Here is a 12,590-nt window from a genome sequence, read left to right as displayed (position 1 = left end):
TCCTTTTTTAATCTAAATGGTACAAACAAATACAGGGTGTGGCTATGGGCTCCAGGTTCTCTCCTTCCTATGCCAACCTATTCATGGGTTGGTTTGAGGAGGAGTGGATCTGGGGCCCAAAAGGTACCCCTTGGAATAAATCCATCATCTATTGGGGACGTTATATCAACGATTGCATTATGATCTGGTCGGGTACCATGACGAATCTGATCAAATTCTGTGAACACCTCAACTCAAACGATATGGGCATCCACCTCACATATAATTTAAGTTCCTCCAAAATAGAATTTCTTGATTTGACACTCGTCATAGAGGACAACCAAATACAGAGTAAACTCTACCGCAAACCCACATCATGTAATGCTGTATTACAGGCAAATAGCTCACACCCTAAACACCAAATCGAATCCATACCGCATGGTGAACTGACTAGGGCAAGGAGAAATTGTAGTAAGGACACTGATTTTATTGCATGTAAGGATAACATGAAACAAAGATTTCAAGCTAGAGGGTATAGCACACAGATAATCAAACTGGAAGAACAGAAGAATATTAAAACTAAAAGAGAAGACAGTCTTAAGGACAAACATCCCAAACGTCAAATCTCCCCACAAGTCAGAATGATAACAAACTACAATAAGGTACCGATAGTCTTCCGGATTAGCATGAAAAAACATTGGAGGATATTAAGCAATGACAAATCCTTAAGTAAATACATCGCGTATCAACCTCTGATTACATATAGACGGAGTAAGAACATCAAAAGCTGGATCAGTCCTAGTTATCCTAAACAGATTCAGAGACAAAATTGGCTTACACAGAGTTGCGTGGGGTTCCACAAATGTGGAGGATGTAAAATGTGCCCCCTAGCACTAGACAAAACCAAAGTTTTCCATAGTCACATAGGCAAACAATATGATATCAGGCAAATGATTAGTTGCAACAGTCGCTACGTAATTTACATGATCAAGTGCAGATGTGATAGCTTTTATATAGGCAGCACGATCAGGCCACTCATGTAGAGAATATACGAACACTTGAGGGCCATCAAACATAAGGACACCCGATACGCAACTGCAGTACACATAAATGAATGCCACGCTCAGGGAACAAATAAAACAATATCATTTTGTGGTATTGATCAGATCAACATGGACCAGAGGGGTGACAACAAGGAACTACACTTAAGGCGCAGAGAAGCCTTATGGATTATGAAGCTTCAAGCTGTAGAGTACGGGAGGAATACAGACCATGAACTACACTATTTCCTACGTGACTGAACACTTAACTACCAGGACTTCAGTGAGAGCCAAACTGACTTATCATTCCCATGTTAACTGAATGTATACGAACTGGGACGTATGCAACATTAAAAATGATGAATTATAAATCATAGGTATAAGACAATCAATGTATGTAACAAATGACTTATGATGTAAATTTATAACAACTGTTGGTATTTGAACTCATCTAGGACTGTGGATTAATTCACACACAAATCTGAAAAAACGAAAATATTCACTGATAAATGACCTTTGTATGTATATGTAACCCGACTGAATCAGATGTATGAAGATGACTAAGAACTCGAGAGAAATAGATATTAGCTAAATAATCCAAGCTAAGCATTATTAACTCGCTTAGTATATACATATAATTTACCTCCTAAATTCTTTCCATGCTTAATTTGCCCTATCTGATATTTCGTGTACACCTACATACAAATTTGCTTGAAATGCATTTTCGTCCGGTACCGCTCTGCAAGTTTGAAACTCAATATCATTAGATTGAGGTTATCTCGATTTGCATCTATTAAATGGGAGGTTTACCCCCCAATATAGATACCATACATCGAATACCATTGATATCAATTATCCAGGATTCTTCACTACTCAATTTTGCTCTATGAAAAACGTATAGCAACCCATACCCTGCCACTACTCAGGGCATTTTACACTTTTAAGATGGCGACTGCGATTTACGCCATCTTCTCTGATATCGCTGATACATACTTTATTGGTTCAAACGATTACGAAAATATGAAAAATATATTATATGTCAATATGACACCAATCCGGCCGTTAATTTGTGCCGATATTATTGTATTCAAGTCTTTTGATATAACCATATACAGGTAGACCCAATACAGGATGCCACAGATCGCCAACACTGAGTAACTTAATATGGCAGCTGATATAGCCAGTGCGGTGGTAATACGCGCACTCTAGCACTTGGAATGCTCTTTCCTTTATACTTGAACTTCCCATTCCTTCGTTAAACATTGCGGCCATACCGAGGTGCCGAAGGAAAGTTTATGGGACTGCACGCTGCCATATTCAGGTATTGATCGCCTAGAAGCCACTCTCTTCATAAGATATCCTTTTGTCTAGAGTAGTACCACTGATTATGTTTTCGTCCTGCCTCCATTAGCGCGCAGCTAGCGGACCAGACATTGATTCCGTTCTTTGGCGCGAGACGATTCAGCTCTTACCACACAGGTAAGCGCACATTTTTTACACACGCACGTACAACCGAAGCACCAACGGGTCACTTTTCTCTCCGAAGGGGTGCACTTTGAATTTTATAATTCTTTAACTCATCACGTACACACTGATTTCTCAAGACAGATATTTATATATCTGAGGGATAGCATTAACTACTCAATATGGTCGCTTCAATTACGTCCTTTTTGGCACGAGATAATTCCGCTCGGGCAATATGGATAAAAGCGCCAATACTTACACACGCACTTTTAACCCAGGAATTCACGGGCCACTTTTTCTCTGAATCAGTGCATTTTCAATTCTAACTGTCCAATGTATTACATATACACTGGGTTCTGGAGAGACATATCCTTCTACTTGAGAGACATCCTTATTTACCCAACATATCTTATTTTATTCCATGATATTTGATACACATCCTCCTTTACCTAAGTGGTTATGTAACATTTTGGATGTTAGCATGTTGTATGGACCGCAATATCCTTAGATTAAGACTTAAGTCTACACGGGTTTTGATTCATTAGATGGGCCCCCTTCTTTCACGTATTAATTTCTTCAAGCATGCACACTATGTCCTTGCGAGTATACTTTATGTCTCTTTGTGAATATCTCGGCCCCCTACATTAATGGAAATCACCATGTTTCTTTACAGATACATACTTGATATATTTTTCTTGCGGAGTAATAACAAAACACCAAGCCACATTTAGGCTGCTACGGAATTACAACCAGCCAGAAGGTACGTTCTACACTTTTTGAGGACCACCATTAGGATTAGAAACCTGATGGTATTTATTGCTAACTGAACGTTTTATATTTTTTAATTCAGGCTTATAATATCCGTTAAGATTTTGGCAGGTAGGCCTGGGGTTTGCCCCAGTATTTACAAGTTGTATTAATGTGTACATGGACTGTCACACGATTTGAGATATAATAAATTTACACTTCCTTTCCCCCAAAACGTAACACTGCCCACCACCTCCCTGATTATAGGGTGTTAGTCAGTACTGATTGGCTTGGCCTTTTAGACACCATCTATTAACCAACACACTTGTATATGGATTTCTGTTTTTTTCTGGAAACACGGCATTTTGCCCTCCTTTCCCATTATGACTATATGAATACCATGGACCTGTGAAGTAATAGGCATGGCACATTTGGGAAATACCTATTAGTCACATGTTAACAATTGTAACATCTATGCTCCGAAGGGCTCTGGGCTTATACTGTGTTTTTTATATATGTTTTCCAACCCTGAGTAAGTCACGGGTGTCTTGTCCCGAACGACGAAACACGTGCTGGCTGGAGTCAGAACAAGAAACACATCATTACATTGCATACTCTGTTATGGCATCTGTCTTGAACTTCAAGTTATTGACTTGTCATAATCTGTGTTTTTTGGTGTGCCAGGGCGTGGTACAAAAGTCAGAGTTAAGTATCAGTGTTCTCGACCCCCATAGATAGCTCCAAACCTCCAGCGTGTTCCTGTAGCGTTGGCCCTTGCCCTTATCCATCATACTTGACAAAGTGTTCAGAAGTCAATCCATTCTGCCTTTCTGTAGATCTTTACCATCCCCCCTCCCCCCTTTGGGGTTATTTTCCTTTTAGGGATTTTGACCTTTTCTGCCGCTGCCATTGTCCATCTCTTTTTTCCTCAACCGCCTTTCTCCCTGTGTTGCTTTCTGAGGATGCGTGTCCTCGATCTCCAGGACTTGCCAGGCCCAACAGTTCTGCCGCTTCAACATAGGAGGTGCATTGGTGTTACTTATTATGTAGTGAAAAAGCAATTCCAAAAGATTAGGTCCATCTATATTTTATGTGATCTCCCTGTAGCCTGTCTGTAACTGGTCTCATTTGATGCCAGCGCGCAAGCGTTACAGGAGCCACGTCCTGGTATAGTTCACACTTGAATCCTTGGAAGGATATCTCCTCTTTCGATCTTGGTGCCTGAAGGATAGCCTCCCTCATCTTGTGAGAGTGTAGTTCAGCCTGGACGTTGCGTTGCCGCTTATTCCCTCCAGAGAGTGGTGTACCCACCCTATGCACCCTGTTAATTTTTATCTTCGCGTATCCAGATACGAGAACTTCTCCAAACACTCCTAGGACAAATGCTTCCAGGTCTGTCCCTTCCGCTCCCTCCTCTGGGTTTTTCAGGTGAAAATTTTCTCTTCGAGCTCTGTTCTCAAGATCCTCACATTTTAGGATATTGACTAGTAGCTGTTCCTGGAGCCCTTTTGTTGTGTTTTCCATCTCCTCCATTTTATGCTCCATTTTTTGCACTTTAGATTCCACTTCCAACATGCGGCTGCCGACCGAGACCACATCTTGCTGCAACGATGTTAACTTGCCCTGGATATCAGATCGTAGGGCCTCTAGTGAGCCCTCTAAATCCGCCTTTAGTTCCACTCTGAGTTCTTTCTTGAAGTCTCTTAGGGAAGCTAGCAGGTCTTCTTTAGTGAGCGCCATCTCTCCCTCCCGTCTGCCTCCTGTTGGTTGCCCTCTCATCCCCGTAAGAGTAAAATAGCTGGAGACTCTATTGGACCGTGTCTTTTTGGGTGGCATAGAGCCCGTAGTATGAACTGGTCTCTTCTCTCCGGACTGGGTGGTGTAGATCCGTGGGCAGTTGCCTCTTCGTTTGGGCAGTACCTCCTTGTGCCGAGATTTCTGTGTCTGGCAGTGACCTTTATCGGATCCCAAGCCTATGTGAGTGATGGGGGGAACTCATCGCCCTGTGTGCCAACTTGATTGATCACCTTGTATCCCTCTTATGTATATATCCCCAGTTCTTCGGAAGGTAGTCCATGATTAGAGGGGAGACCTTGTGCAGCTAGCGTTGGGGAGGGTTGCACTGAGTCTCTCTCCTTTAGGGGGGCCCCTGTAGGCTGGGACCCCCCCTCTTCAAGATATCTCCTCCCTTTGATCCATACTTGCGGGGGAACTAGTTTCATTCAGCTATGTGTGGATCCTTGCGTCATGTGGGCTCCCTAGTTGTGTAGCTAAATTTCACCCCAGGGGTACCAGCGACTGTGGGTAGGTTTCAGTGTGTTTGTGGTTGTTTTATACACTGGGTGCGGTGGCCATGTTGAAGTCAGGCACCCAGATGCACTGGTGCCCTTACTGCTGCAGTGCCCCCAGATGCCCCCAGATGCCTCCATCGACCAGAGAGAACTGCTCACTAAGCTTCTATGCGCCCTTCCGGTATCTCTGCAGACACCACCTGCCCCATCAGTACCTGCTGTAAAGTGGATCATTTGTGGTTTGAACGGCTGCCATATTGGGATCAGGCATCGGCCCCCACGTGCATCCTCACAGCTCCACACTAACTGTGATGCTGCAGCCACCCTTTCGGTATTCTATGGGGCCCATTTTTCAATCTCGGGCCGTCTGGGCCCACGAGGCACCAAGCAACACAGCCCAATGCCCCTCTCCTACGGAGGCTGCATTCTCGTCATTCCTCCCGGGATGGGAAGGAAAGCTCAATCGTTGGCGGCTCACCCGATGTTTTGCAGCTTCCCGCTTCTCAGGCCAGCTCGTGGTGAGGCACCACAGGTGTTCCGCTGGCTTATCCCCTTCCTCAAGGTCTTCCGCTGCGCCCCAGGCCTCCGCGGGCTTCTTCCGCCCGATGATTCCTGTTACTTTATGGCAGCTATCGGGTGAGTTGTCAGCCCCACCTTACTCTCTGACTTCTCTGGGCTTTCCAATGTCAGGGAGTCACCTTTGTGCACGCCGTTAGATGACTTTTCTCCTTCGCTTGCCACGGAGTCTCAGCGGTTCAAGTCCGCTCGGCCATCTTGACTTGCCACGCCCCTGTCATTCACATTTTAATTTGTTATGCCCTCCATGCCTTACAATATGGGGCAATGGGTCAGCCCCTTCAGCCTATGGTTCTCTTGCACTGTAAGTGACAGCATATGTCTAATCATATGTGTATATTTTCCTACAAAAAATAAAAGTGCACATCAGTGCCAGGACTGGTGGGCCAATACTTAACTTCGCTAATCCTTTTTACTGTGAATTTTTAATCTTTTTTTAACGTATTTTAAATTTGTCTTCAGGTAAAACAGTTAAAAGTACCCTTCCTTTGTGCCGATAAGAATCCTAGTTAACTCTGATATATATATTGAAACTAAAAAGAGTTGATATACCTCTTGTAAGCACATTTGGGTGCTAGGAAGACCCAACATGTTCTAATAATATTATATGTGATGGTTAGTTTTAAAATATATACTACAAGCATAAGGATATTGTTTTTAGGCAGTTTTCTTCTATTTAACTTTGTGACATAAGTCTGCAATATAAAAAAACTCTTTCACATTTCACCATCTTCCTGTGACCGGACCTATAGTCTTTGCCAGTGCTTGTCGTCTTTGCATGTAAGGTGATCTGGCAGCCTTTCATGCCAAGCACATAAAAGTATCCAAGGCCTCTTTTCTAGTTTAGGCGTCTGTTTTTTGGTCCTAGACAAATGTTCAGGATGTCCACTTGAACAGTCTGGCTTTATCCCTGGATGCTATCCTGAAACTGGCCAAATCTTTATTGGCCAATCTTGACAAAGTACTGGTGTGTACTGACATATTGATCTAGGCTTTGGCCCAATGCATTTTTGTACTGCAGTGGAACGAGAATCTGGTACAGCACATTTTACAAGTTCCATCCCGCTACCTGACTTTGCACACATGGACCACCTATCTCTGAGGTTTGTACCATCCTTGACTACGATGTTCTTTTTGATTGGTTAGTGATGATATCTTTTAGACTGATCGGGATACGGGCTAACTGAACCATTCTGGGAGTTTGAGTCAATTCTCTGAGGCCACCTGGAAAATTCTAAGCTCCTTGTTGTGGTTTTGAAAGAGCTACCAGAGAACAGGAGTAGGAACAGCTGCTACCATGGTTTTAGCCCCACATGCTGGGTTTGGCCATGGATCTTGTTTTCTGGTATTGGTTAAGTGGAAGGGAAATTTGAGGCTGTTCAAAATGATTTTGTTTCCTTTGTGTGCTCAATTTTGTTCTTTGGTTTACAAGAATGTGTTGCACTTGCACAACTGTGTGATTTTCTGCAGCTGCCTTGTCTTCTGCTTGTGCTGCAGTCCTTTGGTTGCCATCTTGTTTGCGTCAAATGTATTATGATGCATTGTTTATTACACGCTGAAGTATAGAATTGGAAGTAAGTCTAACTTTCCTGGGTCAGATATCACTCCTTTTCATGCATTTCTCAGGCTCCTTTGCCTCTCCCTACCCTATCCTTACTAAGTTTATCCAGGTGCAATACCCTGCCATTGCCGTCTCATGCAGGCCCCCTGTCAATCCCAGGCTGTGCGTAAAGTTCACAAATAAATCTGCTGGGGTTCATTTATGCTATTGAAAGAACCTGGAAACACGCCAACATTTTATCTCTTGAATGAAATCATGTGTTTTGTGACATAACCTTACATCCTTAACTAGTGTGTACACTGCGGGGTTTGTGATCAAATAAAGATCAAATTTCGGATTGAAATGGAAGGATTGGAGATTAGATTTCAGTAGTTCTTACCGGGTCTTCTAAAATCCACCCCAGCAAGCCCAGTCGGACATTAGACGACTCAAAAGATGACAATGAGCCTGGTCGAATTCCTGCCAAACCCACACATTGCGAAAGAATGGCACACAAAGGCTTCTGTAAGCAAACACTGGCCTTGGCCTTGGCAATGTTTTTGCCAAATGAAGCCAGAATTATTCACTCTCCATTTAAATGTCTTTGAATAGAGTTACATAATTTGTTCACCTAGGTAAGGTTACATTATTTATTTATTTATTTATTTTATATGGCGCACGAATCATCCCCCAGGGGATCTCTCGGCGCCCGGGAAAACAGGCCACCTCAAGCGGCACTCCACTAGTTAGAGAATAGCCAGGTTTTTAAAGTCAGGACAGGACATTATTACCAAGTGGCAGGAGAAAAACCCAGATGTTGGAGAGACCTAAATAATGGAATACATTTAAAACTTCCAGGTGGCTGTAGTAATTCGCATATCAGATGAAGCAACACTTAGAACAAACATCAGATGATAAACATACAGTGGCTTTACACCTCCCTCCCTCTACAGTTTTGGATGAAGCTCAGCACCATCTACATTGGGCAGGTGAGACAAAATTCCACTGCTAAAGGTGACGGTTGTAAGTTTTGACTGCTGCTCTGTAACATGGATAATCTCTGGAAAGCTTGCCTTTGGCATGAATTATTTTGATAGCAACTAGGATTTCACTTTAGCAGAAGTGATAAAGTTAGCCCTGTATAGCAAAAAGTAGGAAACTCCCTGCACACAAAAGGCATTAGATGATGCTTTGAGGCCTAGTGAAAAGCACATTGTCTTCCAGAGAGAGTACAAGAAGCATGTTACAGACTAGTAATGGTTCACCTTTTAAGGTCTCGCCTACAGACAGCTTTAGCCGTCTAATGGCGGACCTACTGATTGCATCATGTTACATATATTAACAGTGGGGCTATGGGTCAGTTCTTTACTCAGGGTTGGCCAACTTTACTGTCTGTCTCACTTTTCTGCTCCTGGCTTTCTTTTCTATTATTGTGTATGTTCCACTCAAGAGAATTTTTGGCCTTACATTGTGGGACCAAGGATGAGTTGTATCCTTCCTCTGCATACGTGAGAGGACTCTTTCTGTATTTTGTATTTAGCACTCCACAGTAGCTCATTTGTTTCCTTGCTCTCTACACAGGAGCATTTTAGTCTCAGTTGGCTTGGAGTATCCTTCTGTCTCCATTGGAATGAACGAGGAACGATTTAACATATGAAAGCTACACTATGACATCACACATTTAATTCCTTCCCATCCATTCCACTTTTCCCTATATGTCATCTCCTCTTTGCTCCCTGATGCCCTTTCCTTTTCCCTCATTATGTTATCAGCAGCCGGTGAAAGCTTTGTGTTATTTTATTGCAAGCCCCTTTAAACTTCCCAGACCAGCAATGCGGGAGAAATGTAAATGGATTTTTAGCCATAAAACATACAGGTTTTCTCTGGTTGTAGGTACAGAATGTTTGTGTGTTCACTAGCTGTATGACTGTGGCAAGATGCTAGTTAAACAAAAGAAGGATGCTGCTCCTCCAAAAAAGGCAAGAGAAAGACATGAGTAGCTGTTGGTCAGGACAGAAGAGGGGCTGATCAACTGTATCGGGGGATTCATGTGATCAGAAGTGACTGCCCTCACACACCCAGATGGGTGTCATGCTTCATCATTGGGCCGCTCCTCATTGGCCTGCTGCTGCTGCAATGCCCAACGGGTACTTATTTTGAGCTGTCAAGGTTCATTGGCTCCTATGACAGCTATCTTTTGTTTTTACTCCTGCATGTGGACCACTGTATTAAAGCAGTTTTTGGTACCCCTTAGACAATTTTAAATCACCTAGCACACCGCCCTACAATCACTACATTCTCACTTGCACTCATCATAATACCTACAAAATCAGAATATCTCTGATAAAGATCCCCCTCGAGGAACCCGTTGGGCACTGCAGTGCCAGCCCAATGAAAGCAACTCAGTGATGAAGCATGACACCCATGTGTGTTAGGGCAATCACTACTGATTTAAGGAGCGTTGGTACTGGACCTACTAATCAGCTCTTAATCTCTCTCTTGGTTTACTGTGCCAGTGTGCTAAACAGCGATCAAATACTCCCTCTTCTCAAAATATATTTTTCATGAATATTTCAGGCATCTAAAAGAGAGCACTTTTTACCTGCATGCCATTTTAAATTAAATAATTTCTTCTAAAACGTGTTTACGTTTTTAACTTCTTTCTCATTACTTGTGGAAAGCAAGCATTTGTGTAAACTATTACATATGTGAAGCCCTGTATTGTAGAAGCATGTATGCTGATTTCGTAATACATTCCGTGGCCCTCATTACTAGTGACCGACTGGGGATGCGATACCTATGGGATCAGAATGTAAAGGTGGCTTTTAGAATGGTGTATGACATGTAGATTTTAGTGCTTTCCACACCAAGATCAGCATGCACCAGTATTAACTGAGCTTTACCTTCTGGAGCAAGGAGGGCCAAGAGGGTTTCGGTGACATTTAGTGCAGTTACAAGGGCAATTAACTTGTCTAGGATTGCAAATGTCTCGACTCACTTTCTGCTTTTGCACATGGAGACTCCATACTTACATAACATATTTATAATAATTATGTTATCTTTGCCTCATAGAAATAATTAATGATTTTGACTACCAAATCTAAAGGTATCTTAACAAGTGGGCCCACCCAATAACAATGTTATGGGTGGGTGGGTTTAATATAGGGGGTGAGTGTTTGATTTGCTCAAACGCTCCGTCCATCATCCCCTTTTGTATCGGTTTTAATATAGCTACTTGGAATTTTCTGCCTTGATCGCAGGGTGTCTTAGATGCTGAAGGGCAAGGGCAAACTTACTTTAGATGCAACTCTTCTGGTCAGACCCTAAATGATCTACTGACAAAACACGGATAGATATTTGCTTAAGAGACTGTCCCTCTAATAGTGCACTTCTACCAAATTTTACGGGCTGAGACGAGGGAAGAATAATCAGTTTATTGCTCATTTCCTAGGAACGTACTCAATAGGTATCACATTTCAAGATTATGGCCCACTGTGCAAGTGACCATAACCCCCTTTCAATATCAATGGCGTTGAGTGAGAGCCTGAATCAAAGGAAAGTTAAAGGGGCAGAAATAGACTACATCAGGAACAAAGGTTCATTGATAAAATTGTGCAAAATAGACCCAACTCGTCTACTTCTGGACCTGTTTCGTTCGAATCCGAGAGCCTCTGGGGGTGTGTTTACATTACAGGCCAGAATCTGAAGAGATTTTAAACTCCTTTGCATTCGTACGCAACTCCTTAACAGATTTGAAGACATACACCAGGACTCCACTAGGACCAAAAACGCAATTGTGGTTTGATGGGGCATGTTCATTTGCGCACCCTAAAAAAGAAGTTACCTGTGAGCAACGAAGTACTGGCTTGCAGGAGAATGTATAAGGAGGTACTGGATCATACAAAGAATGAGATCAGGGAAAAAGCTTGGAATGATTTAATGACTACAAGCAAAATAGATGTGAAGCTTTCGGAAGATTGTCAATTTGCCTTCTTCTAAAGAACTGCAGACACTTAGGGGCCATTTACGTTCTCGCTAGGAAGGCCTCCAGACGGGTTCCGGAACAAGCAAATCCGATTTGGAGCCTACATTTCCGAAGACCAAGTACGATGCGAAGATCTTGTCTGCGTCAACCGAATAGTTTCCGAACCAGATCCTGTCTGTCCGGCTCGTTCGGAGCTGCATCGTGCCACGCAATGGAGCCGGAACCCGAACAAGTGAGTATGTTGCACGATTTGGACAGCTGTATCGACACGGTGTCAGCGAGACAAAACAGCTGTTGGAATCAGACTTTGGGGGCCGTAGCAGGCCCCCCTTCACCCGGAGCCCTCAAAATCAGTCGCGAGGGGGTGCGCATGGGTCCCCCCGCTCCAAGCATGCACAATGTTGCAGGCAACATGGGGTGCCTGCCACAGGGTGTATGCTTTTCCCCACCCACCCCCTTTTTGCTATGGGAGCCTGTGAATGCGTCGGTACACAGGCTCCCATGGAGTTCAATGGGAGTCCGAGCATACCAAGTCCGTCAGCACACGGCTGCATCGTACTCGTTCGGTCAGACTCGCACAGCGCAATTCGCTAGGAAAGCCCTCCGGATCAGAGTCGAATGGAGGGATTTCCTAGCGAGATTGTAATCGGCCCCTGAATGTAGGAAGGAAGCCTAATCCCAGCTGATAAGTTGATGGGCCATTTTAGCAAGGTCTACTCTGTATCACATGAAGATGAGCTTAAGGATGACGTGGATGTTACATCTTCCCAAACAAGGGCTTGAGTTTAAACTCTCCCATTGCAATTTCTGAAGTTGCTCTTCCTGACACCATTCATATTCACACTGTACATTAACCGACTTGAGAAATTCATGGTGAGCAATGGGAAAGATATATTCCCAAATGGGCAATCGCTCAATTGCTGTCGTAGTTTATGTGAACGATGCAGTCCTGTTGGCCAGCACGGCCA

The sequence above is a fragment of the Lissotriton helveticus genome, chromosome 4_1 (genome assembly GCF_964261635.1).
Source record: "Lissotriton helveticus chromosome 4_1, aLisHel1.1, whole genome shotgun sequence".
NCBI lineage: Eukaryota > Metazoa > Chordata > Amphibia > Caudata > Salamandridae > Lissotriton > Lissotriton helveticus.
This window is presented reverse-complemented; position numbering follows the sequence as displayed.